Below are 24,704 nucleotides of genomic sequence, written 5' to 3'. Positions count from 1 at the left end.
TTTGTGTTTCTTTTTTCTGTATTTATTATTCTGAAAAAGCTAAGGGAGCTTGTGAAAAGTAGTGAAGTCGCTGGTCGGGAGAGGAGTAGAGAGGTTATCACATCACACTCATAATGGCTTATACCAGGGTTGTCCAGCATACTGCCTGCAGGCCAGATCTGGCATGCCAAAGGGTCAAATGTGGACCACTGGATGACTTTATACACCTGACGGCCGGGCTCCACCAGGCATGTCAGCGGCGCAACACGTCTGCAGCTCGAGTCCCGTAGCAGCTCGGGTTCCTGTTAATCAATTACAGCAGCTCCACTGGCAATGGGAGCAGCGCGACAACCCCCGTCTGTCGCGCGACAACTCCTTATTTTATGCGGCTCTTTTATTTTTGTCGCGCTACGCTCCCCTACGCGACCCTCCAGCAGATAACTACATGAAATAGTGTACTAAATGAGCACAATGTGTTTTTAAATGAATAAACCATTATCAGAGGTGATATGTGATGATTTTTTTTTTCATGCATTTACCCATGTTTATCCGTGACATTGTGAAAATGTCCGTGGCGGACATTTGAAAGCGAGTAGATGACAAACTGTACAGTAAACTTGTAGATAACTCAAATATATGTAATAACTTAGGTGGAAAATGCTTTAACATTTCATGCAGCCTCTCGGCTCGGCAAATGGTAAACAACCCCGCTGGCTTCTCTACGTGTCACTTCCGTACGCCGTCAGTGGAGCACAAATGAATACACCGCGACGCTACGCTGACGTGATGCTTACGTTTGCAGCCGGTGGAGCCTGGCCGTTAGCTGACGCACTTGTGAAGGGTAAGAGGTGTCAGGTTTTAGGAGCAGCTGCTTCAAACGGCTTTTAACCCTGACCAGAACACAACTCTCTGAAAAAACAATAGATACTGTGGTCATATTTTAAGATAGAGATGAGCATTATACAACATATTGTAAACCGGCAGCTGTAGCAAAAAGAATCTGTATTAGACTTATCTTAAAACAATATCCGTAGAACCCTGTTACTGAGGCACTGCCAAAACCTTAGGCAGGTTAGATTTGTAAGGCAGGAGATTACTGAACCTGCTTCCTTAATAGCTCCCACTTTAGTTTGGTATGGCAATGTCAGCACTGCTACACAGGAGTGGAAACATATTGAACATTGCACATGTAATGACAGTTAGCAGTAGACCAAACGTGGAAAAACTGAGACATATTGTTGAAATTGCACCTATTTTTCTTAAGACATCTTAGACTGTTCATCGTCTTGTTTTGTAAATAAATAAATGTTTTAAGAATGTACTTTTTTACACTAAAAGATAGAAAGAATTTGTAGGCGTTAATATTTTTAGGTTATTATGAAATGGTTTAAGTGGTCTGGCCCACTGGCGGTCAAATTGGGCTGTATGTGGCCCAAGAACTAAAATGAGTTTGTATCTGCTCTGTTCAGAAACAAGCATTATAAAATGAGCATCTCTGTGTAATGTGATTGCTGCAGCAGTGACCTATTCAAGGATGAAAAAGTAATTTACAAGTCAGATCCCAAATGATTTCTACTTAAAGGGAAGCTTTACTAATATTCAATCAGCTTTGTGTCATCACAGTGTGGGTAATATGTGCAGATGAACGGTGTTTAGCTTCCTCCCGTGCTGTGAGTGCCTGGAGCTTCCCGCCCGTTGATGACATGTGTTACTTCACCCAGCGGACCTCCTGCGGTAAATAAGCAGGGATTTCTTGACGCTTGCAGCAGGGGGAAAACCAAACACAGTTCATTTTCACACACTGCCCACACTGCCATGACACAGAGCTGGTTGAATATTGGCAGTTTCCTTTTAAGTAACCAAATGGAACAAGGCTGCATTACTAAGTTTTAAGGAATTAAAATGAATCGGTAACAGATTATTCCACATTTTTGACAAAAACATTTTTAAACACCCACCTGATGTGTAGGTTGAGGTTGGACAAAAAGGGTGAATATGAGAGAAATTGAAACCACAGCTGAGGCCTAATGTAATGTTTTTAAGCGCTGACAGGATCAGAGATACCATGTCATTTCACCCTCTGACGGAGAGGAGAGGAGAGGAGGGAAGCCTGTATGTGTGTCGTGTTGATATGTGAGCTAATCCACATTTCAAGTGCCTCCATGTGTGGGGGAGTGTGTAGCAACAGTTGGCAGGAAAATGGATTGACTTTAATAAAGTAGAAAGCAGTGTCCATCTGCACTGGTTTGCTGAAAGACTGTCACGTAGTGTATCAGTGCAGTGAACTTGTACGTCATAGTAGATAGAAAAGAGTTTGTTCACTGCAATCAAATGAGCTCTGAGTCAGAGGTTTTCTCCCCCTCCCCTTACATCTCATCCCTCTCCTCTCTCATTTGTCTTTGCTCGCTGCACTGATGTCTTCCCTATTACCTCTGATTTGACTTGTCTGGTTGTGAATACCTAATCACGCTGAAGATGCCACACTTTCTTCCCTTGAAGGCTTTATTCTTATCACTCTCATCTCATGGTTGGGCTGATACTCATGCCTTGCTGAGGGGGAGGGTATGTGCCACATACAGCTCATTCAGTGTTAAAAAAAGCATGTGCCTGTCATGACCTTCGTTGCCCACCCACACACAGACAAGCATCTGTGCATGTTTTGTAGAAAATGAAATATAATAGTACCCAAACACTTTTGTTTTGGATATTCCCTCTTTTTACACAGAGTGGCTTGCCTGGCTTCATTCATAGATCCATAAATTGGAATTAATGCTTCAGTATTGTTCACTACGATGACTTCACGCTCCTGACATGTCTTTTGTTCCTTTAGACAGCGCTGAATGTCCAGACAATGTCCAGTTGTCCTCATCAGACAAACCCTTCTCCTGCTTCAGAATAAGGTAGGACAAACATCCCTCTTCCCATTGCCAACAGACAGTGTACAACATGGCAAAGCCTGCATGCTTGTGTGTATGTGTGTATGTGTTTTAGCCTGTGTGAGCTCATTCTGTGTAATCCCCACCAGTGGATGCATAGGGGCTCCGCAGCTCTTGGGGTTGTACTCAAGGCCTTGGTTGGGGGTCCACAGCTGTTGTATGGAAAATGTACTGAATAAGTCACTTTTAGTTGCTATGTTACAAGGGACCATAGCAACAGTATAACGTCATCACTATCACAGAGTGTTTTTCTTGGAGGAAAAAACACATCCTTTGAATTCTGAGTATGGCCTGCTGAGAGTTTCTATGTGGAAAATCAAAAGGAATGATAGTTGAGACGTGAGTATAGATTAGTTATTACCATACATAAATGATACACTCTGTGAGAGAGAAGTTGTACTACTTCATGATACTCATCATACATGTGTTACTCTGAATAGAAAATTGTCCATCTGAACTCTGGCGAACTTTAAAGCACATTTAGGATCTCACTGTGTTCTCTACGTGTATAGAAAATATGAATGCAGCCCTAGTTTCAGGGCTTTTTTAAAACCAACTGGGATGTAGCCTATTTGGTTTGCATGTGGTTCTTTGAAGTGCTGTGCCTTGTGAGTGTCTTCTGTCAAGGGAACTGAAGCAGTAATTCATGGTATCTGGTGGGCAATGATTGCATCTGTCTCCCTCTACATGAGTGCTCTTGAGGGAATCGTGTTAGTTAGCCTATGCGCGTGTTCATGTGGATGTGTGTTTGTAAGCCCTGTAGCTGCAACTGCTCTCAGAAGCAGTTTGCTGTATTAATCAATACCAGTGTTTAGTGTTTTATATCTTTCCCTCATTTCTACATTTCTTTTAATTTCTTTCATGTTTGCCTTTTAAATTTACTGTAGTAGACATTTGGTTTGGATGTGGGGGATGTTATGATGTTTCAACAATTCAGGTCCTCCATATTAGCACATATTAATATTTGGTAAGAATATCTGTGTTGATATGACGTATCATATAGGTCCTGGCAATGTTTAAGTTTACACAACAGTGTCTGTATATTTTGAATAGTGCATGATAGTGGACTATACTTAAGTTATGTTTACATTTATTTATGCGGTAGAATGCAGGCACAAGCTATTTACACCAGGTATGGTGCTGTAAGGTAGTTTAATATGCATAACAGAAGGAGTGTGGACAACGTTGTGTGTAAAAGACAACGTAAAGTTTGTGTTGATTTGGATCGTAATAAGTTTTTGACCGTTTTGCAGTGTTATAACACAACGGGAATATGATGAGAATATATAGAAATAGGACATCGAGCACCTAATCTTTTTAGCAAAGATAAACAACTAATTTGCTTAGAGCTGAACTAATAATTATTTCTATTAATCAATTATCATTTAAACTGTCAAACATTGTAGGAAAATAGTGTAAAATAATTGTCAGCATTTCCCAGAATCTAAAGGGACATTTTCAAACAGCTCATTTTGACCTACTAACAACAAAGCAGCAAATTACCCCGTTTGAGACATCTGTAATTACGTGTGCTGATTGACTGAAAACACTAACTTAAATCAAAGTGTTTGCTGGTTATAATTTTCCCTTGATTAAACTTTTTGATTAATCAACTGTTTGTTTCATCTCTAGTTTTGTAAGCATTTAGGCACTATCAAAACATCATGAGACTTTGTAGTGCCGCTGGGATTGACTTCAACTGGTACAGGCAGCACTGCCATTGTTCTACACACAGTACAAGTATTACAGTGAAATTATCCTGGGTCAAACATGCAAGTGTTATAACATTTAGTGATTATTGATGGTTTAAAAGGTAATGTCTGTTTGCGTTGTGTTGATAAAGGTGTGCCTTAGTTATTATGGTTGCATTGATTGAAGGAATAAATGCAGTATGGTGTTTCACCCATAAGAAGATATGGTAGGTAAAACAAACTATCCTCATGTTCCTAAATGCTTGATTAGAGCCTGGCGAATATTATGGGGTGATACTGGATACTTGTCAGCCAATAACGGACAACAAATCCCAGAAGAAAAATGACAAAAAATAAGTTTTTAATAAGAGTTAAAATAATCCATTCCTCCCATTCAGATCGATCTTCATTTGAATAACTGGACATTAATTCAAGAAATCCGAATTCCATCTTTTAGTATTCACTTTTTTACACTGATGTGTGAAGCTTTAACCCGTTAATCCCACAGGAAATCGATGATGATACCTAGCCCTAAAACATTTAAGTTCACATGATTTTGAAACAGTTTCTCGACCAGAGAAAACTATCAAGCGTATTTATTTATTTAACTGAACTAAAATGTCCCACTCAGTTCATAGTTTTTTTTTTTTACTACAATAGACTGTATAAAGATAATGGACAGAGCCACCGTGACGTCACCCGCTCATTTGTGGACTCCATTTTAAAGGATCAAGTTTGGCATTTGGCTGTAGCCACTTTGTTTTAACCAGGAAATGATAATATTTGGACGAGAGTGTGGAGCTGTGGAGGAACGAGGGACTGATCTGACTCATTGAGGGTGATGACGCCTCACTTTGAATGCCTAACTTTAAGCCTTATTGAAATGTAAACGGGTGAGTTATATAGAAATTAACCCCCTGTACAGCTGTCATGAATGAATGTTGAATTGGCTATAGAGACCAAACTGGTTTTTGTACCAGTCTGTAAACATGTTTATTTCTGCTGTAAAGTTGGGCATTTTAATAACATGGGGGTCTATGAGGACTGACTCACTGTTGGAGCCTCAAGTAGCCATTAGAGGAACTGCAGTTTTTGGTACTTCCATTTGGCTTCATTTTGTAGTCTCAAAGGCTCCTGCTTGGTTATGCCTCTGTGCATAATATTTTGGGTGTCTGTCCATCCATCTGTCTGTCCTATTCTTGTGGACATGATATCTCAGTAATGCCTGGAGGTAATCTCTTCAAATTTGGCACAAACGTCCCCTTGGACTCAAGAATGTACAAGAATGTACTCAAGAATGTACAGATTACAATTGGTGGTCAAAAGTCAAAGGTCACTGTGACCTCACAAAACTTTTTTCTGGCCTCTTCATACGCTACAATTCATACACTAATTATGACAACATTTCACACTCACTGTGACTTTGTAATATTCTGCAGAACCACTTTTGGGGCCTTTGTCAAACACCATAACTCAGGAACAGAAGAGGAGAACAGAAGGGGAGACATTTGGTCAGACACTGAGTTGATGACTCTAATCTTGGGTATACATGTTGAAACTGTGCTGATTGTATAGATCTCCTGTGCTGCCGGGGGGAAGATGTGAGTGACGTGTCCATGTTATAGAATTTGTAACTTCTTTGCAGCAACATCCATATCTGAAGCATTGTCTGCTGTCTGGTGATTGTCATTTCAGCATGTGACATGTCTCTCTATCAGTCCTCTGTACGCCTCTGTAAAAATAGTCTCTAAGTGAAGACAGCATGTTTCCCACTGGAAATTATTCACTGGCAGATCAAACATGTCAATATAGTGATGACTCCATTTTGCCAAAAAGTACATTAAATTCCTTTAAAGTCTGCTCTGCATATATTGTAAGAGTCTGGACAGATGTGAATGTAGATTCAGATTCAGATTCAGATTTCTTTATTGTCATTGTACAAACACACAAGGAAATTCAGATGCACTCAAGGACCAAGCTCATATATAAAAATAAGTAAGAAATAGTAATAAAAATATATAAATACCTCCATTCCAATCACATTGTACACAATTGTAGATACACCTCATACACTCACTGCCAACCTGTGCAGTTAAAATGGAATTAAAAAGTAGTGCTCATGCACATTATTTCACATAAAATAAGTCATTGCACTCAAGAAAATAAACTCTAATGTGTTTTAGTGGGTATGCTTCACTTCAGAGTTCAGTATGGTAATGACTTTGGGGTGGGGGCTGTTTTTGACTGAGACTGAATTTTGTGGTGCATGTTTTGATGGATCTGTAGCATTTTTTGGAGGGCAGTGGCTCATGGGAGTAATGTAAACTGCACCTTGAATGGTTGGCAGAGTTATGCAGCTGTGAGGCAGTAATTCTAGTTAATTAATTAATAAAAGTTAATATATTGTTCAGAACGTATCTGTCCCAGTATCATTTGGGCTGTGACCAAGAGTCACACATTTTCTCTGTAATTTACCATGCAAAAATAATTTAGAAACTTTTCTTTTTATTCCCCTAAATATCATCAGCAAGATTGAAGAGCATTACAGAAGCGTATCACATAACTGTAAGTCTGTAAACCAGAATGTAGGACATCTGTTTTAAGGGTCACTTAAAAAAGTCTTGAGACTTAACTGAACTCAATTTAGTTGGTGAGCACTAACTCAAACAGCTGATTGTACTTCCTACGTTATTTGTGCACCACAGTCAACTGACACTCTACCCCCACCCCTTCTTTTTCTCCTCTTCATGAGGTGCTGCTGCAGAACCACAGGACCACAGGAACAGGCTTGAGGGAGACCGTCTGAATTCCATTCCTCTCTTTTCACTTTTGCCCTCTTTTTAAATTTCCCCGAGCATATGCTCTCACACAAAGCTGGCATTCTCTCTCGTAGCTGCTCATCGTGTCACACTTTTGCTCGCCAGGAGACAGTGGGTGGGCATCTACGTCTTGTGGGTGCAAATATATCTATAAGTATCTTTTTATCTTCACCCCCTCAAACCATCACTTCCACCATGTGCCGTGATCTACCCTCAGTCTTGCAAAACTTGTAAACAACTATTCATCTAAAATTGTGCCAGTGGTAGAAAGGCTTCTTTTTCTTTAAAGAGCAGAAGGCATTCCCCCTGTTTCTGATTTCATTTGATCACATGGAAATCAGCCAGGCGATATATTGGCCGTTAGCTCATAGCAGCTCTATCTGTATCAGTGGACATGGAGGCTAATTAGTGATGTGCAAAACCAAAACAGTCTTAATGATAGTTTAGAAATAGTGATGCAGTTGCATAGTTTGTCCACCAGAGAGCACCGAAAGGTTCAACTGTGAAATGTTAAACCAAGCTTTCACCTGGACAAATGATTGTGAAAGGGCTGAGGGACGCCAGTGTGGAAGTAAATTTGTCTGTGAGTCCTTGATGCCACACTCATTTTTGTATTTGTCATTTCAACTTCAACAACCTCTGAATGTTTTGTACATCGCTCTATGCTAATTATTATTAGCATCGTAACTTCTGTCGGTGTATTTTGCCTACCTCTGTCAGCGCTCTCAGCCACTCACTGCTGTGCCCAAATAAGTTTTTACATTCACACACTGATTTTCACTCCCAGTCCCATATGTAGCAGAACACTGCAATATGTAGCCCTGTTGCTGTAAAGCACTGCAACACCAGCATGCTAAGGTGGATGTAACACAGTAGAGCACAGTAAAGAAAGGACTTTTTCGCCCTCAGATACATTGTTGTCAGTGTAGACAAGTAAAAGGTATGCTCAAAAGTGAGTGTGAAGCTATTGCCACATACCAGCGCTCCCAAGCTCCTTTTTTTTTTTTTCAAAGCATGACAGTTGTGCTCGGAGATTCAGCTTTTGAAATACACTAGCGCTGCCCCCGCCTAAAAACATTCCTAGTCGACCAGTAGTCGTCATTTAGGGCCATTAGTCGTCTAGCTGCCCGCATGTTTACGATATTAATTCAATTATTAAATGATATATTTTGGGCGAGGCAACACAATGGTTTGAGTTCAAGGTGTGAGAAAGAATAGTATCAGTAACATTGTTAACACTGTGCTACATTACAGAGAAATACAAAACCGTATTAATGAACCTTCATTAATATAGGCCTATATTTTATCTACAAGCCGCCTGTTAATGACACTGTCGGCTAATGGGCATGTAGCTACTTCCATGTTTCAGATGATACGTCGTGTTTGTAGTCGACCAATGAAGTTGAGTTTACATATCACCTTGTTCGTCCTTCACCTTCTCAAAATGATCCCACACTTTGGATTTCTGCTGAGTGTGGCCTCTTCCTGTGTCTGTCCTTTCAAATTAAATTCCCACATGGTCCAGTCATATAGGTTTGGATTTATTTTGACAAGGCGCAGCTCCTAGTAGAGTTTCACATTTGTTTGTTTGATTTTTTTCTGCAACTAAGCGACCAATTAAATCTTGCCGACCAATGACCTTTCTGGTTGACTAACGTTTGGTCGACTGTAAGGGGACAGCCCTAAAATGCACCGTGCATCACATGTCATTTGATAAGAAACAATCAATCACAGCTGGCATTAAAATATGGAGGAGAAGTTGTTCATTGTAGTGCAGGGCTACTCAAAGCTTCATGAGTTGTCCAAGGCAGTATTTAAAAATACACTTAAAAACAACATCTGTAACAAGATCAGCTCTGAACTCTAGATTTCTGGTACGTAGGCTACGATACAGTGTTTGCTCGCTTTGCAAAAACTTGCCACTGTGCCCTTGAAAGCTGGAGTCACACCCAGCTGGCGACTTTACGTTTTCCGTGCTTTAAAAGATTTGCATATGAGTCCTTACTTGTAGTAGAGTAGGGTACATTAGCATAGCATTCTTTCTTCCGCTCATCAACAACACAGATATATGTAGATCCCTTAGGTATCATGAGCTGTGAGTGCATTTCAGAGGAGCAGAATCTGTAGTGCGTCAAGGACTCGCTGACGTAAATTCACTTTCACACTGGTGGCCTCTGTGTACCTTAGTCCTTTGTGGTGCTTTGTTTGTGCTTTGTTTTTGCCACTTCACATTGTAGTGCCTGCAGTACCATCACATCTGCATGATGTAGAGAGGCTTGTGGAGTGTTTATTTGTTTCAATATCCCTGCAGGAGTCTGCTTTTTAATAGTGCATGAGCAGCTTCATACCTCTACCAAATTAACACTCTAGTGGTGTTTTTGTAATGTCTCTCATTCTACTGCTGTTTGCGTTTTCAATTTCAATGTCCTCTTCTAACACCACTCTTTTCCATTTATCAATTTGTCATCCTTTCTTCTCTTTCCCACTCCCATGTCTGTTTCTGTGGAAGTCGTCTCAACCTCTCCCCTTCTAACACTTTGCGGGCCACTTGGGAGCTGGAGTGCATATGCTAGGATGTTTACACATATCACTGATAAATTGTTTGGCTTGATCTCAGAGAGCAGGCCTGCTATTAGAATGGTTTATCTGATTTGGTGCTGGGGGAAGCAAATTTGCCATTATTTTTATGTGATTAAAAATGATTCCCGTGGGCCGACTTTTCATTTCTACAGTGTTCTCAAAACTCCAGGGAGGTTGGGCGGTAATTTGCTGTCTTCTTTCCCCTGTTTGGATTAAAAATGCACCCATGCATTTTCACAGTAAAGAAACCTTTATCATTTCATCCTCTTTTTAATTTTTGTCACACTTGTGTAGTGCCATTTCAACACATAACTGTTCAGAACGGGGCGATTGGTTGGCCTGCTCTGCGTAAAACTTTTTCAAAACACTCCACACTGTGCTTCCTTGAGATTTATTAAGATGTTTGAATACGAAAACTATTATATTACGTTGCTATTTAAACTCATTGTACCTCAAAATAACACACAAAAAGCCCCCAGAATACTTAAAAAGTATGCGACATGAAGGTACCTTACACTGCAGATTCAGATTTTACTCACAACAACTTAAATATGATGCATTGCTATTCATGAAATTATCCAGCATTACATTAGAATTGAAAAGGCCACCTGGATCAGATGGCAGTTAAATTTAAGTACATTGCCTCTCTCTTACTCCTCACTTTAATTAAACATTTGAATGCAGGACTTTTTCTGTGAGGTATTAATAGTTTAGCTATAAATAGTTCATAGTTTTACTTCAGAATTAAATGCAACTTTACTACTGCCAGTACCAACATTCCCAGTTACAGAGAGGGTCAAAAGTAAAGTAAGATCAGTGTTTGTCTGGGGCCGCCAAATCAGTAAATCCACCCAAGTCCCAGCTTCTCGAGGTCTGAAACACTGGTGAGCCACACTTAGCAGAGGTATTAGTTTCCAAATAGGTGTTTTACTCACTTGCCTTGACATAACCACCAAAAAATAAACCACCATAAATTCAACACTGCACCAGAGGACTGCATCAGGGCTGGGATCCCATGGGTCCCATGGGACCTAACACAAATTTTGCAGGAACAGGTGGTTTTTATATTTGTCACAGCATGAGCGGGCTGTAAAAACAGTCTTGCACGTTCCGGAGATTAATTAACATGAAGCATGGAGATGTCAACAAGTAAATTTGAAGGCAAGGCAAGTTGGATTTGGAGGAATCTCCAGGGATATTACAGGTAATAATAATAACAGTAAATCCCAGAGACACCAGAATAACTTTAATTATGCACTAGAAGGTAATTTTGCAACTTAATACAGACAGGTACACATATCTTTCTCGATACTACAGTAAAATAACATGTTTTCTCTGTGGGATGCGAGTCTATTTATAATCTGTTGTGCAGGCATGTATGGTCAGAGTGTTTGTGGATGCGGGCGGGAGCTAACACACACCCTGCTGGAATGATCGAGAACAGATAACACACTCTGCGGAAGTGGGCGGTAATGGTCAGAAATCCAGCAGGCAGGAGCGGGATTGGGAAAACGGCCTCGCTCGGGGCTCTACACTGCACGTCCTTTGTCCCCAACTATACACCCGCCAAGGGTTAAGTAGAATGGTTCTCAAAATATGGGAAGAACATACACATACAGAGACTTTTTGTCTTATAGTTAGATGTTGTGTCTTAATTGGTGTTTATGGACTATACGTGTTGGTTTACTCTTATTTTATTAGGCCTTGAATCAGTGTAAAATTATACTGATAGCACTGCTAGGTACAAAGAATTATATATTGGTAGTTAAACTGCTGACAAAAATGTGAATGTCAAATTACATACACTTTAGTTCTCACAGGATGTAGTTAAAAGTCAGTATGAGGGCATGTGTTTCCTGTACATTGTTTATCCTTAGTTTTAGATTAGAGTGAAATAATTTAGACTTCTTTGCCCTCATTAATTGTTGGATAATAGAGCAGTATTTCAGCAGTCTGTAGTCATAGCTGTTGTGTCTAGTTAATCAGAAACATGATTACACTATTCAACTTTTAAATTTTAAGCACATGATGTAGTTGTTCTTTTATTTACATTCTTTCGCAGACATTCATCCACCAAAGAATTATCTGCTGCCCTTGCATTGCTGTGTTATTCTTTTTGGGGACATTTTTGCTGTATTCCCATGACATTAATCAGCTGCTCTACAGGACTTTGAACTTTGTGTATGCGTGCATGCTTCAGTGGATACTTGTCTGAGTGCACTAATGGCATTGTGCTAAGTGTCATGTCCAACCCCAAAGACTGTTTTTCATCTCTGTTAGGTTGACAGTTGCTTTTTTCAGCCTAGTGTCTGCTTTCCTTTAATCACGCTACTGTAGGGTGAAAGGTTAGTTTCCCAGTGCTGCAGAAGAAAATAACAGAAAGCACAGAGATGTAGTGCAGAAACAGACATATAAAATAGGGCTAAAGTAGGGCTTGGCAATATATATTGATATTATATTGATAGGTCTTAGATTTTGGATATTGTAAGTGTGTAATCTTGTCCTGGTTTTGCTCACTTTGCTCACTTCGTCATTATATCCACATTACTGATGAATATTTTGTGAAAGCAAAAGTTTGTTGCAAAGTAGATATCAACGTATTTGGTTAAACATTGTCATATTTAATTTTCTATATATTGTAGGGATGTAATGATACCAGAAACTCACGATACGATATTATCACGATAAAGAGTCCACGATACGATATATATCATGATATTTATACAAGGGGAAAAAAAGAGAAAATTTATTGTTAAAAATAGCTATTTTATTCAAAAATAGTGCATGTATACTGTACAGCATGTTATTTTTAACTTGGAAGCGTATCATAAACAAATCAACACACAGTTGAACATGTGCTTTCATTTCCCCCCTATTACTGCTAGGCAGGCAGACATTAAAGTGCCATAACAAAGTCATGTCAATTAAAACTATAGTGACAGAATATGAAAATGGAAACATTCACATCAGTAACATTACCTGTGCTGCCTTCATGCACTTACGTAACATCTCCAGACTCCGTCCATCTCTCACCCAACACAACACCCAGGTCCTGGTCCACGCACTTGTCACTTCACGTATCGATTACTGCAACTCAATCTTCACTGGTCTCCCCAACAAACTTCTCCATCATCTCCAAATCACCCAGAACTCTGCCGCCAGAATCATCACCCGTACCAAATCCACCAACCACATCACCCCCATCCTCATTCAGCTCCACTGGCTACCTGTCCATCAGCGAATCCAATATAAAGTCCTTCTCCTCACATTCAAAGCTCTCCATAACCTGGCCCCCCAATACCTGTCAGACCTTCTCCACCCTTACACCCCCACCCGTGCTCTACGCTCCTCCTCAGCTGCTCTTCTGTCTGTCCCTAATTTCAAACTGACCACTGTGGGTGGCAGAGCCTTCAGCTGCTCTGCACCCAGACTCTGGAACTCTCTGCCCCCCCATATCCGTCAGATTGACTCCATTGGGCATTTTAAATCACAGCTTAAAACCCATCTGTTCAGACTTGCCTATCCGGTTTAATTTTCTGTCGTGTATTTTATCTATTTTTAATGTTGTATTATTGCTATTTTTGTATGTTTTTATTGTAAGGTGTCCTTGGGTGCTCAGAAAGGCACCAACAAATAAAATTTATTATTATTATTATTATTCAGTATTTTTTAACCTACTCTGAACAAAAGTAGTATACTATTACTAGAAAGTCATCCGAATGACATTAAATTATGAGGATAGAGTAGTCTTAATATTCATCAAATATACAGAACTTAGAACAATCAGACCCTGCAACAACAACAAAATTAACAAATTAGAAATAATGTAAACTCAATAACACACAATCCCTCACTCACAGATACACAGAGAGACACAGAGAGAAAGAGAGAGAGAGGTGGGTAGAGATGTGTGTAAAAGAAAACCAAAATAAATAAAGCCCAGCCATTTCCCTGGAAGTCATAGAAAAACTCAAAAACACACATTCACTCAGTTTGTTCACGCCAGGTTGACAATCTTGACATCAAGGAGACCCTAAGACTTCCTCAGAACAGGAGATGAGGAGAGGAAAGCTCTGGTCCTGCACTTTCATGTGATATGCGTGGCATTTCTGTGCGACCCTGCATTCGCAAGTAATCCATCTAGTGTTGTCACGATACCAAAATCTTTGTTTCGGTACCGATACCAATATGAATTTCGATACTTGTTGGTACTTTTCCTAAGGAAAAGTCCTTTTGGATACAAACCTTTAGAACAATAAATAGTAGGGGTGTAACGGTACCAAAAAATCATGGTTTGGTAAGTACCTCGGTACGGACGTCACAGTTTGGTTGCTCAAATGTTCCACCAAGTTTGAGTTGTCTTGTGATGTCTCCCTTTGCGAGGCAGACTTTCTCTTGTCTCGCCAGCTGCAAATGTTGATACAGGTGTTGTCATACACACCACTTGCGCAATATGTGCTCCAATAGGAACAAGGAAGGCGTTTGTGTGCATAAATGAATTAAATAGATTAATGAATTGAATCAATTTAAAAAGTACCGGTATTTTCCAAATGCAGTATAGTACCGTTTGGAATACTCTAGTATCGCGGTACTATTTTAGTACTGGTATACCGTGCAACACTAAATCCATCCAAAAGTAATGTGTGTGCAAAGCTGTATGAAAGCTTTGTTATACATTATTTTAGTGTAACTTTATCATTTTTTTTCGCTGTGAAAACATTGGACTACCGACAAGTGCTTGGTCTTGTTGGAAAGCCACGCTGTTTCACGTGATATGTGTGGCTTCTCGCTATGATGAACGGTCGCGGAGAAAATCCACAGAGAAGAACAATCAATCTCCTTACTTTTATTCGCTGTTTCCTCCGGTCACGCACGGGTCAGAGTCGGAGGCTGAGCTGCACGAGTCTGCTCTCACCTGCGAGCGCAGTTGCATGCAAAGGATTATGGGGAATGTAGTCACACAGTCATATTACCGGCTCTGTAGGAGAACGCAGCTATATAACTACTGTGGCATTCCCATGACGGTATCGAGAATTTATTTTATCGCGACACCGCGAAATTCGACATATCGTTACATGCCTAATATATTGCCTATAGGGTGAATGGTGTATCAAATCCAGCTATTGATATTATAATGTACATAACAGAAGGCAATTCTCAAACTGCAAATGTGGCATTTTTTTTTTAGTACTACACAATCTAACCAACCAGGTGGGTCGGAAACTCCTGACCCTGTGGGCTTCACATGCACACATGGTGTTCAACCCTCCATGTGACATAGTGAGCCAATGAGAGTAGATAATAAAAACAACAGCTGCAGATATGATGTAGCGGCACAGAGGAGGAGAAACCTCCCATCGTAAGGCTCCAAGATAACATCTTTTCTCTTCTGCTTGGAAGTGGTGACAACTTCACTTATCGGTGAAGTTGTCACGTGGTGATGTACACTGCAGGTTTCAGTTTGTCTGTGAATTAATGCTGCAGCTCATCAAGACTAAGTAAAGTCCCTGTGTCTTGGGTCACAGCTGCTGGGTGAAGTGAAGGTAGTAAACCCTGAAGTAAGTATCGACATCCAGATCATGTCGTGATCATGTCAGTTTGTGTGATTTGCTGCATGCTGTAACTGATGGGAGATCAGTAAGATTCATATTTTATTTTTCAATAATAATACAGATAAGGAAGAAAAAATTGGTTTAAGAAAATATTTTCCCAGATTGTTCAGCTCTAATATAAAACGGTAGTCTAGGTATTTCAAATCAATGTCAGTAGAACTGAAAATTATTAGAAAGTGAGTCTGTCCATGCAGAAAATGTCTCTGGCTTCCAACTGAAGTGTGATATTTTGCAATTTCATTTGGAAACCAGACGTTTAAATGTTGGTATTGAACTAAACTGCTATTTCTTAGAGATAGGGGCCACATTTTGGAACAGCAGAGTGATTTAGCGTTGTGTTTTGGTTAATGATTCAATCTGCCATTTTCTTATGACTTTGTTAAGGTTTCAGCAAAGGCTCAGTCAGGATACCCAAAGATTTGCAGTGCCTGTTAGATGCTTAGGCTGTCTGGGGTTGATGAGTGAACAAGTGAATTATTTTTGGAAGAGATTCTGAATCATTATGAGCTCTGGTTAGTGACTGAAAGAGTGAGATTGTGGATACAGGCAGCTGATTTGAGCTGCTTTTGTAGGATGTCTTGGCTCAACTTTGTGGGCATGTTAAGATGCTCAGATACTCAGTAGGATCTTGGAGGAGAACCAATGCTTCTTTGCACTGACAGCCAGTAAAGGCAGTTTGGGCACCAGGTCTAGGGTTGGGTACCGAAACTCGGTACTTTTTGTACTTGGTACCGATTCACGTCGGTACTACCGGGTACCGATTCACTTAAAATGAAACGGTGCCAAATTTCGGTACCTGAGGTGGAGGCGGAGCGAAAACGCATGACTCGCACCTCAGACTCAGCAACAATGGCGACAAAAACAATGTGCAGACAAAAGTTAATGTGCAGCACTGTTCCTAAATGTTCTCAATAAAATGTTGAAACTGAGAAGTTTAGACCATGGGCCCGAACGACGCATAGTGCGTCCAAATTCACACCCGTTCTTCTCTGTGGATTTTCTCCGCGACCGTGCGTTATAGCGAGAAGCCATGCATATCAGTGGACACAGCAGAATTGTAGCTTTCCGACAAGGCCACTGTCGGTAATCCAATGTTTTCGCAGCGAAAAAAATTGATAAAATTACAATAAAATTATGTATAACAGAGCTTTCATACAGCTTTGCACGCACATTACTGTTGGATGGATTACTCGCGAACACAGGCTCGCACAGAAATGCCACGCATATCCCATGAAAGCGCAGGACCACACACATCATTGTGCTGTCATCCCATCATGCTATAAATACAGATCAAGTGTCTACAAAATAAAAACCTGACGAATTTCTTTACAACCCATTATACAGATCTTGTTATCAGTCACTTCATATAGTGAGGAATATCGTATCTTACCACGTCTTAGGCTTGTGTGTGCTTCTCCCTGTCTATCCACAGTCCGGCTTTCAAGATGCAAATATCTCCATATTGTCCAGTTGACACTCCATCAAACTTTGTATGACAAGACCAGCCACTTCACCTTTGCGCACCCAGACAACTGTAGCCTAATTATGCATGCATGACAGGGCTGTAGTCACCATATACATTGAGGGGGACACGTGCCCCCCCACCAATGCCCAAAATGTCTCCCCAGTATGTAACTGAAACTGAAAAACAAATATTATCTTGGAGGACATCATTGCACTTGGTTGACTATTTTTCTATGATCTTAGATGTAAATATCGCATGTTTCTTTCAGATAAAACACATTTTTGACTTGTGAATGAGTCAGTGGAATTTCTTGCAATAATGAAAAAATACTGGCAATCATGTCCGCCTGGCACAAACCACATGTTTTGGACAGCTGTAAGTGACAGAATGTCCCAGCATCATGGTTCTTATATTGCCAGATTCCAGAGAGTCTCCCCTCTTCAGATATGGCAAAATATGTCATTTTCCAACTTGCTATGGTGAGATACATGTAAAAATGTAAGAATTTAGGCACACAGATTTGTTTTTTTCATTGATATAAAAATTAATATAAAATACAGGCACATAGAAGGACATGAAATGATGGCAAATCTGGTTAGCTCAGATTGTCCTGAAAAAAAACTAGATATAGCATGTGTATGTAGCCTTTATAATGACTGTGATATGAGCTTAAAAGTAAAGGCAGTAAAAATACCCCAAAAAGGCCTAGGGCCCATAGGGTTAAAACGTACCGAAATAAGGTACCGTTTGGTACTGGTACCGAATTCCAGATACCGGTACCGGTACCGTATCGGTTCAATTATGAACGGTACTCAACCCTAATCAGGTCAGGATGCTTCCTGGACAGCTCCCTGTGGTGTTATTGTGGGCAAGCCCAGCTGGACGCAAACCTAGAACATGCAATAGCTTTATCCACTGTTTACATCAACCTAGAGGGACAGTCTTGTTAGAGCGAAAAAATTGGCTGAATGAGTGGACGAAGACAACAAATACAATTACATCAATACAGGGCAAAGAATAGTTTGATTATTGTAAAAAATATGTGAGTCTTGTGTTGTGGTCTTCACAGTCAGAGTTGAACAGTCAAGTAATTTGAATCAGAATAAGATACAAAACCCAGGAAAGCATGAGTACTGCCGTGGGGCCCTTCACAGGAATAACAGATATTAAAACCATGTTAATATTTACTGCAGGGCTACTGTACTGGATTTCATTATATTGTCAGATGTTCCTTGTAGTGTTGTCCACCCCCATGTAGATCTGTCACCAAGAATTATTCCTTACAGTTTAATTCGGCTGTCTACGGAGCACTGTCGCAAAATGAGTCTCCTGTCACACATTCAAGCAGGTACAATATTCCTTTTACAAGTGATATGGGCTTCTGCTGATTCATGGGGTACTAAAACATCTGAATCAAATAAAGTCAGTGACGTAGGTGTGACTCACAGAGCATATCCAAATCCTGTTAAATCATGGAAATAGTTTTTCACATTAATCACATTAATACCAGCGATGGTAACAGATTTAATTATCAGCTATGGCTCAATTTACAAATCATCACCTGCTGAGACGCTGCGACAACAAATAACAACAAGTGGTGCTTGTTGTCGTCTGATTTGACACAAATTAATTCTTAATTAGGCTTTTTCAGCCTCTAAGTCTCTAAAAACGATTGCTGATCAAAGCATTAGTCAGGTAAACAACAGGAAGAGGAAACAAGATCACTGTAGTATCATTACTGCATCAGGGGGTCTTGAGCAAGCTTCGCTTTGCTAGGGGGCATTGCAAGCCCAAGCAAAAAGTTAAAAGGAAATGGGGGGTGAAACGTAATTTATGTTTAGCCCTGCCGTCATAATGTGTGCGTCATTGTCACATTAAACACTGATACATGTAATTTCATGGAAATTGGGCTTTTGGTAAAATTAGACTTCATTAGTCCTCTGGCAACAGTCCAGGTGTCAGACTGGAAGAATAAAAGGCTGTCTTTCTCACTCTCTCTCTCTCATCACACACACACACAGGCTCACAAACACAATCACATACATTCACACACTCATTACTTGTAGTACTGTTTTCATACTAGATTGTTTCAGTGTGTGTTGCTGAGTGTTGGAGATATCAGCCGTAGAGATGTCTGCCTTCTCTCTAATCAGTCCCTCCAGGATGTTGTGATGTTGCGATCACAACAATCAACACAAATTTAGCCAGTCCCCATGAGTTCTGTGCAACCTTGCAATTTTGTCCAGTTGTTGCATCTTTACTGGAAATTTTACCACTGAAAACAGGTAAAATCTCATTTTATTGTAGAGCTTCTTGCAGCACATTGATTAGCTCAGCCCTCCTCTCTTTCTGTGTTATCATGAGATTTGTGTATCACAAAATCATGGTACCATGGTATTTAGAAATTTCAACAGTATGATTTCCAATACAGTCTTACTTTTAATCTAATATGGAGAGGATGCACTGAGGATGTATTGTATGTAATGCACATACGATTAGGGGTGTGCCATATGCACGATTAATCTAATCGCAATCGCAATCGCGATGTCAGGCTGTGCGATTACATAACCACTTAAAAGGCTGCGATTGGCAATTTACAGTAGGCTAAATAAATGTTAACTTGTGTGCCTGTGAACGTGACTGCCTCTCCTGTAGTGTGTGGAGTTTGTTGACATCACGCCCACAAGCTATCCTGGTGCGTGCAGCAGTGACCAACACAGACGCTGAAGAAGAGCATGAGCACAACCATAAACAGGCTGAGTTGGTGGCGAAAAAAACGTCTGTTACATGGCGATACTTTGGATTCAGTTACGGCGAGGTTGAACAGAAAGATGTGCTGTGTAAGTGTAAAAGTTAAAGTTGCCACGTCCCGCGGCGACACGACCAATCTATATCAGCGCTCGAGACAGGACGTGGCGACTTTAACTTTTAAACTTTTACACAGCACGTCTTTCTGTCCAACGTCGCTGTACCTGAAAGACGTGCTGTGTAAAAGTGTAAAAGTTAAAGTCGCCACGTCCCGCGGCAACACGACCAATCTATATCAACACTTGAGACAGCACAGCACAGGGAAAAGTAGGAAGAGTGCATGTGAGAGAAAGCCGAGCCGTGTAACGTTAAAGACAAAGAGACAACTGAAAGCCGCCAGAGCCTCATCAAACAACGTCCAAGCACAGTTGAGCAAACATTTGTAAGTGTCACAGGGAAATCATGGACTCCATAAAAAATGAAAAATTTAGCAATTTTGCTCGGTTTCGGCCCACTTGACATGCTGCTGTGTTGTGCTATGGCGTGCTGGAATTTGTCATTTACGTGACAATGCCTGAACGCAACATATGCTCGCTCCGCTGTGTGTACAGTTCCGTGCTGCGCTGCTGTGTGAGCAGCGTATTTGACTGTGCTCAGTCTGTTGATGGTCATTGACACACTGTCTGTCCATAACAATAACTATGTCAGGTCAGTGCCCCCCTAATATAATGTAAGGGAAACACTGAATCAAGCAAAAAGACTGATGATACCATTTATTTATTACATTTTATTGTAATTATATTGTAATCGCAATCGCAGTCACAATCGCGATATTGTCCACCATAATCGCAATCGCACATTTTTACCAAATTGTGCAGCACTAGTGCCATATCATCATGTTCGCGATAATACCAGTATATTCTTTAGTATCATATGAAAAATTCGTATTGTGATACTCGCAATATATCGACTTATATGACATATTGACAATATACTGTTATCCACAGCAACAACAAGCATGGCGGAAAGCAGATTATTACCAATTCCATGGTGTTTCCAAAAAGAGGAGCAGCTTCAGTAGTGTGGAATAAACTGGCGTCGTTAGGCTTGGGTGTCTTGAATGTTTTTTGATGGCCCAGGACTTCTCAGACTTACCCACCCTGCAGAGGGAACTCATTCAGTGGCTCCGCAGCAGCAGCACAGCGTCTATCCCTCTCCTCTCTCGCTGTGCGCACACAGGAGTTGGTGTCGCCAAGTGATTTTGTCGTAAACCTTTGGTAATGTAAACCTACATGCTCCTCACAGCTCAACACAGTGCCTGTCCCAGCTGACATTGGAGAACATGCAAACTCCGTACAGAAGGGCTCCCCCACCCTGGGTTCACACCAGGAGCCCTCTTGCTGTGAGGTAACAATGTTAACCACTGCACCACCGTGCTGTTATTTTTTCAGTGCTTTAAGCACCACATGCCGAGTACCATCTAGTTCCATTATAGTTGAGAGAGAGCAGACATCTCTACAGCTGATGCATCAGACATTCGGCAACTCGCATGCAAGACAATCAAGACTGATAAGTAGCAGTAAAGGTAAGAGGAAAAATATGTTTATGATTTTTGGGTGAACTGCGCCTTTAAAGAGGAGCTCCAGTGTTATTTTGTACTCATAATTGCACAGATTCTTGTAGGCATATGGTTTTAAGACAAGGGATTTCTCTCAACACAACACTTTGGTGTGTAAAAGAAAAACAAAAGCTTGTTTCTGCTCAAAATTTGCTTGTACTTCATGTGTCTGCTTGGATTTTAAAGTATGCTTCAAACGAATTCTCTTGCCCCTCTGTAACCTTTAACCATCACAGCTGAATGCCTAACACTAACCTTAATCTAATTCTAACCTTACTGACCTGACTTTGCGAACTGAAAATTGTCCTCACAATGATAGCAGTGTGAGCACGCACACACACACACACACACACACACACCACTTTGGTTACAACTCTTAAGAAAAAGAAAGAACTTCAGCAGTAGCATCAGTGAGAGTGATGAACACAGCAAGGTTTCCGACAGGATTCTGATGTTGTCCCTCACACACCGAGTGTGCTGAAGAGGCAGAAAAGCTGTGTGCTCGCTGTAGAAAATCCTCCAGTAAGATATAGTTTTTCCAATTACTTGATGTTGTCTTTTCTTTCTCGCTCTCTTTTCCCCTTGTACTGCCGTGATTAAATTGGCTGAGAAATGTAATATCAGAAGTTTTAGTTAATTTGATTCTTTTGAGACAGAGGCTGCAGGCTAAAACTACTTTCTTTCAAATAGTAAATTGATGATTGTTTTTGGCGTTTTTCATCCCAGTAATTTTTTAACATCTAATGGAGGAGGCATGGTGCAGTATGAGCAGCCCAAGGTAGCATCTAATGGTACTGTTTGTGTTACATCCATTTGCAAGTGTTTTCCTGCATTTAGCAGCGCTTATGAAGTCTTTTGAGGGCAACTTACTCATAATGTGCACAGGATATCCTCTCTGTTGCTTAGTTTCCTTTTTCTTATTAGATTTTTGTCAGACTGATATTTAAGGTGCTATTAAATATGCATGAGCAATTCTCCAATGCAGGAGGACTTCAATTTTTACTATGATTTCAGGAGGATTCCTACTTATTCTGCAGAGTGTGAATGAGGGGTTGTTTGTGTAGGATGTGGGCTGGGAGAAGTAAAACGGAAGTGTTTCTCAGATTAACGTGCAGACAGAGTAGAGGAGGAGAGAAGCTGACACAGCACAGATTTAGTGAAGAGAGTGAAGCGGCGAGGAGAGAATAAGCCCGGACAGACAGTGAGGAGGGGAGTAAATCAGACCTCGAGAGGACTTGGAAATTGCAGGGCCTCAGAGACTGAGAGGAAGGATGCAGGGATGTTGATTGATAGAGGAATGACTGGTCTGTTGTTTATCCCTGGAGTTAAGATGGTGTTAAGTAGCCTTATGCTGTAGTGAGAGAGAAGTATGAGACAGGCAAAGGAGGGATGGGAGGTTGGATGAGAGGAAAAATAATTATGGTGAGGTGGAGGTTGGCAGCTTAGAGGTTTAGAGTGAGAGGCACATACTTTAAGAATATTGACAATATAAAGAAAGAAATCTGGTCTGAGTTATTTTTATAGTAAAACTTTTCCTCGTAGAAATGTATTAAGCTGCTGATCAAATACCGCAGCAATCCTGATTTCACCCATTGCTTCTGCTATATTTATTCAGATAAAGCAATCATTCGTCAGTTGTCTTTGCCACACCAATCTTTGTCCACATTACAGTCCTATTTTTCACATTGCCAGCAGTCACTTGGTCTGTGCTTTGTTGTAACCAGGAGCAATGTTTTCTATTCCTCGGTGGATTGAGGAAGACAGGTGCTTATTTTGTTTTGCCTGTGTGGGACCCCTCTGGAGATTTATTATATAATGCACCTCTATCCTCATGTGATTTAGAATAAAGACAATCTGAGAAACGGGCCCATATTTATGAAATATTGCTTCCAGCAGACATGTTTGTCTAGCCCTGCAACCACAGATAAAATACATACTGTGGTAGTAAAGAAGTTCACTTTTTTCCAGGAAATCTCTGGTATTGATCGCTTCCATGGCCCGTCTTGTGGAAAACTGCCAACTGGGAGGCAGACCGGATATATGTCCCTGTAGTTTTCGATAAATAGGCTGTAGAGCTGGACCAGCATTGAAGTGTTAATATGTTGTAAGCAATTTCCCCCTAGCTTAAATTGCGCTCTAAAAAACCCTTCAACTGTGTGTATACAAAATGTTCATCTCCATAAACCGACAAGTGGGACTAACAGAACGTGAAGCTACGTTACATATCCCTTCACTGGGAAATTTACTATATTCCTTATGTTCACACAGCCATGAATGCTTTATAGGAAGAGAGACACCAACACACAACATCCTGGAGAGTCACAGGTATGAGCTACAGTAAAAATGAAGAGCACTCCCTGTGTCTGATTGGCTTATATTTACACTGTCAATAGTTTTCTCATGACAGAGTTCACGCGCCCTGGAAAGCCTTACTGACGGGTGTGTTAGATCATAAATCTGCTGTGGCACCCTCTGATTGGTAGTTTTTCCCGGGCCAGGTTTACACTAACACCTGTGCTGTTTGTCTAAATGAATGAATGGATTTTACCTGCTGAAGGTCTTAATACAGTGAGTACAAGTCACTGACTGAGAGCAGGATTTGTTTTTTTCTTTCACCGTCAGCAGTCTAAAACTACATGAAGAATGGTGATGTGGCTAAAACCTAGAACACATTTCAACCCAAACAGCACTGTGGTGAAGGTGTGCTAAGGTGTAGGACCCCAAACCACTTGGTTATGGTGAAAAGAATATGATTTGGCTTAAAACACCCATGATTGGTGGCACAAAAGCTGCTGGAAAAGCACGTACAGGTTGGTGAAAACACCCAGGTTCGGTGGCTCACACGCCCTCGGGAAACGCTGTGATGTGTCTGTAAAAACATCCAGGTTTGGTTGCTCAGATGCTGTTGGGAAATTCTGTAATGTGTTGGTGAAAACCACTCAGGTTTGGTGCCACAAATGCTGCTAGGAAATGCTGCTCCTGCTGCCAAAATCACCTAGGTTGGGTGCCACTAACCCCACAGTATGTTTGTAAGAAACACCCAGGTTCGGTGTTGGGAAATACCGTGATGTGTTGGTGAAACCCACTCAGGTTTGGTGGCTCAGATGCTGTTGGGAAATACTGTGATGTGTTGGTGAACACCACTCAGATTTGTTGCCACAAATGCCGGAAGGAAATGCTGCACCAGCTGCCAAAAACACCAAGGGTTCGGTGCCACAAACCCCACAATGTGTTGGTAAAATGCATCCAGGTTATG

At 40.8% G+C, this 24,704-nt stretch overlaps 1 protein-coding gene across 1 annotated transcript in view; it reads left to right on the top strand.

Annotated features, from left to right (window-relative positions):
- gpat2 (glycerol-3-phosphate acyltransferase 2, mitochondrial) overlaps positions 1-24,704 on the top strand; it is a 201,865-nt gene that overhangs the window by 10,327 nt on the left and 166,834 nt on the right. The window contains exon 2 of the mRNA XM_033619169.1: positions 2,810-2,879. The gene's annotated coding sequence lies outside the window, so the exon portion shown is untranslated. The remainder of the gene's footprint in view (positions 1-2,809; positions 2,880-24,704) is intronic.

Source organism: Epinephelus lanceolatus, chromosome 9, assembly GCF_041903045.1.
Source record: "Epinephelus lanceolatus isolate andai-2023 chromosome 9, ASM4190304v1, whole genome shotgun sequence".
Taxonomy (NCBI): domain Eukaryota; kingdom Metazoa; phylum Chordata; class Actinopteri; order Perciformes; family Serranidae; genus Epinephelus; species Epinephelus lanceolatus.
The sequence above is the reverse complement of the archived record's forward strand: the minus strand, read 5'-3'. Positions and strand labels throughout refer to the sequence as shown.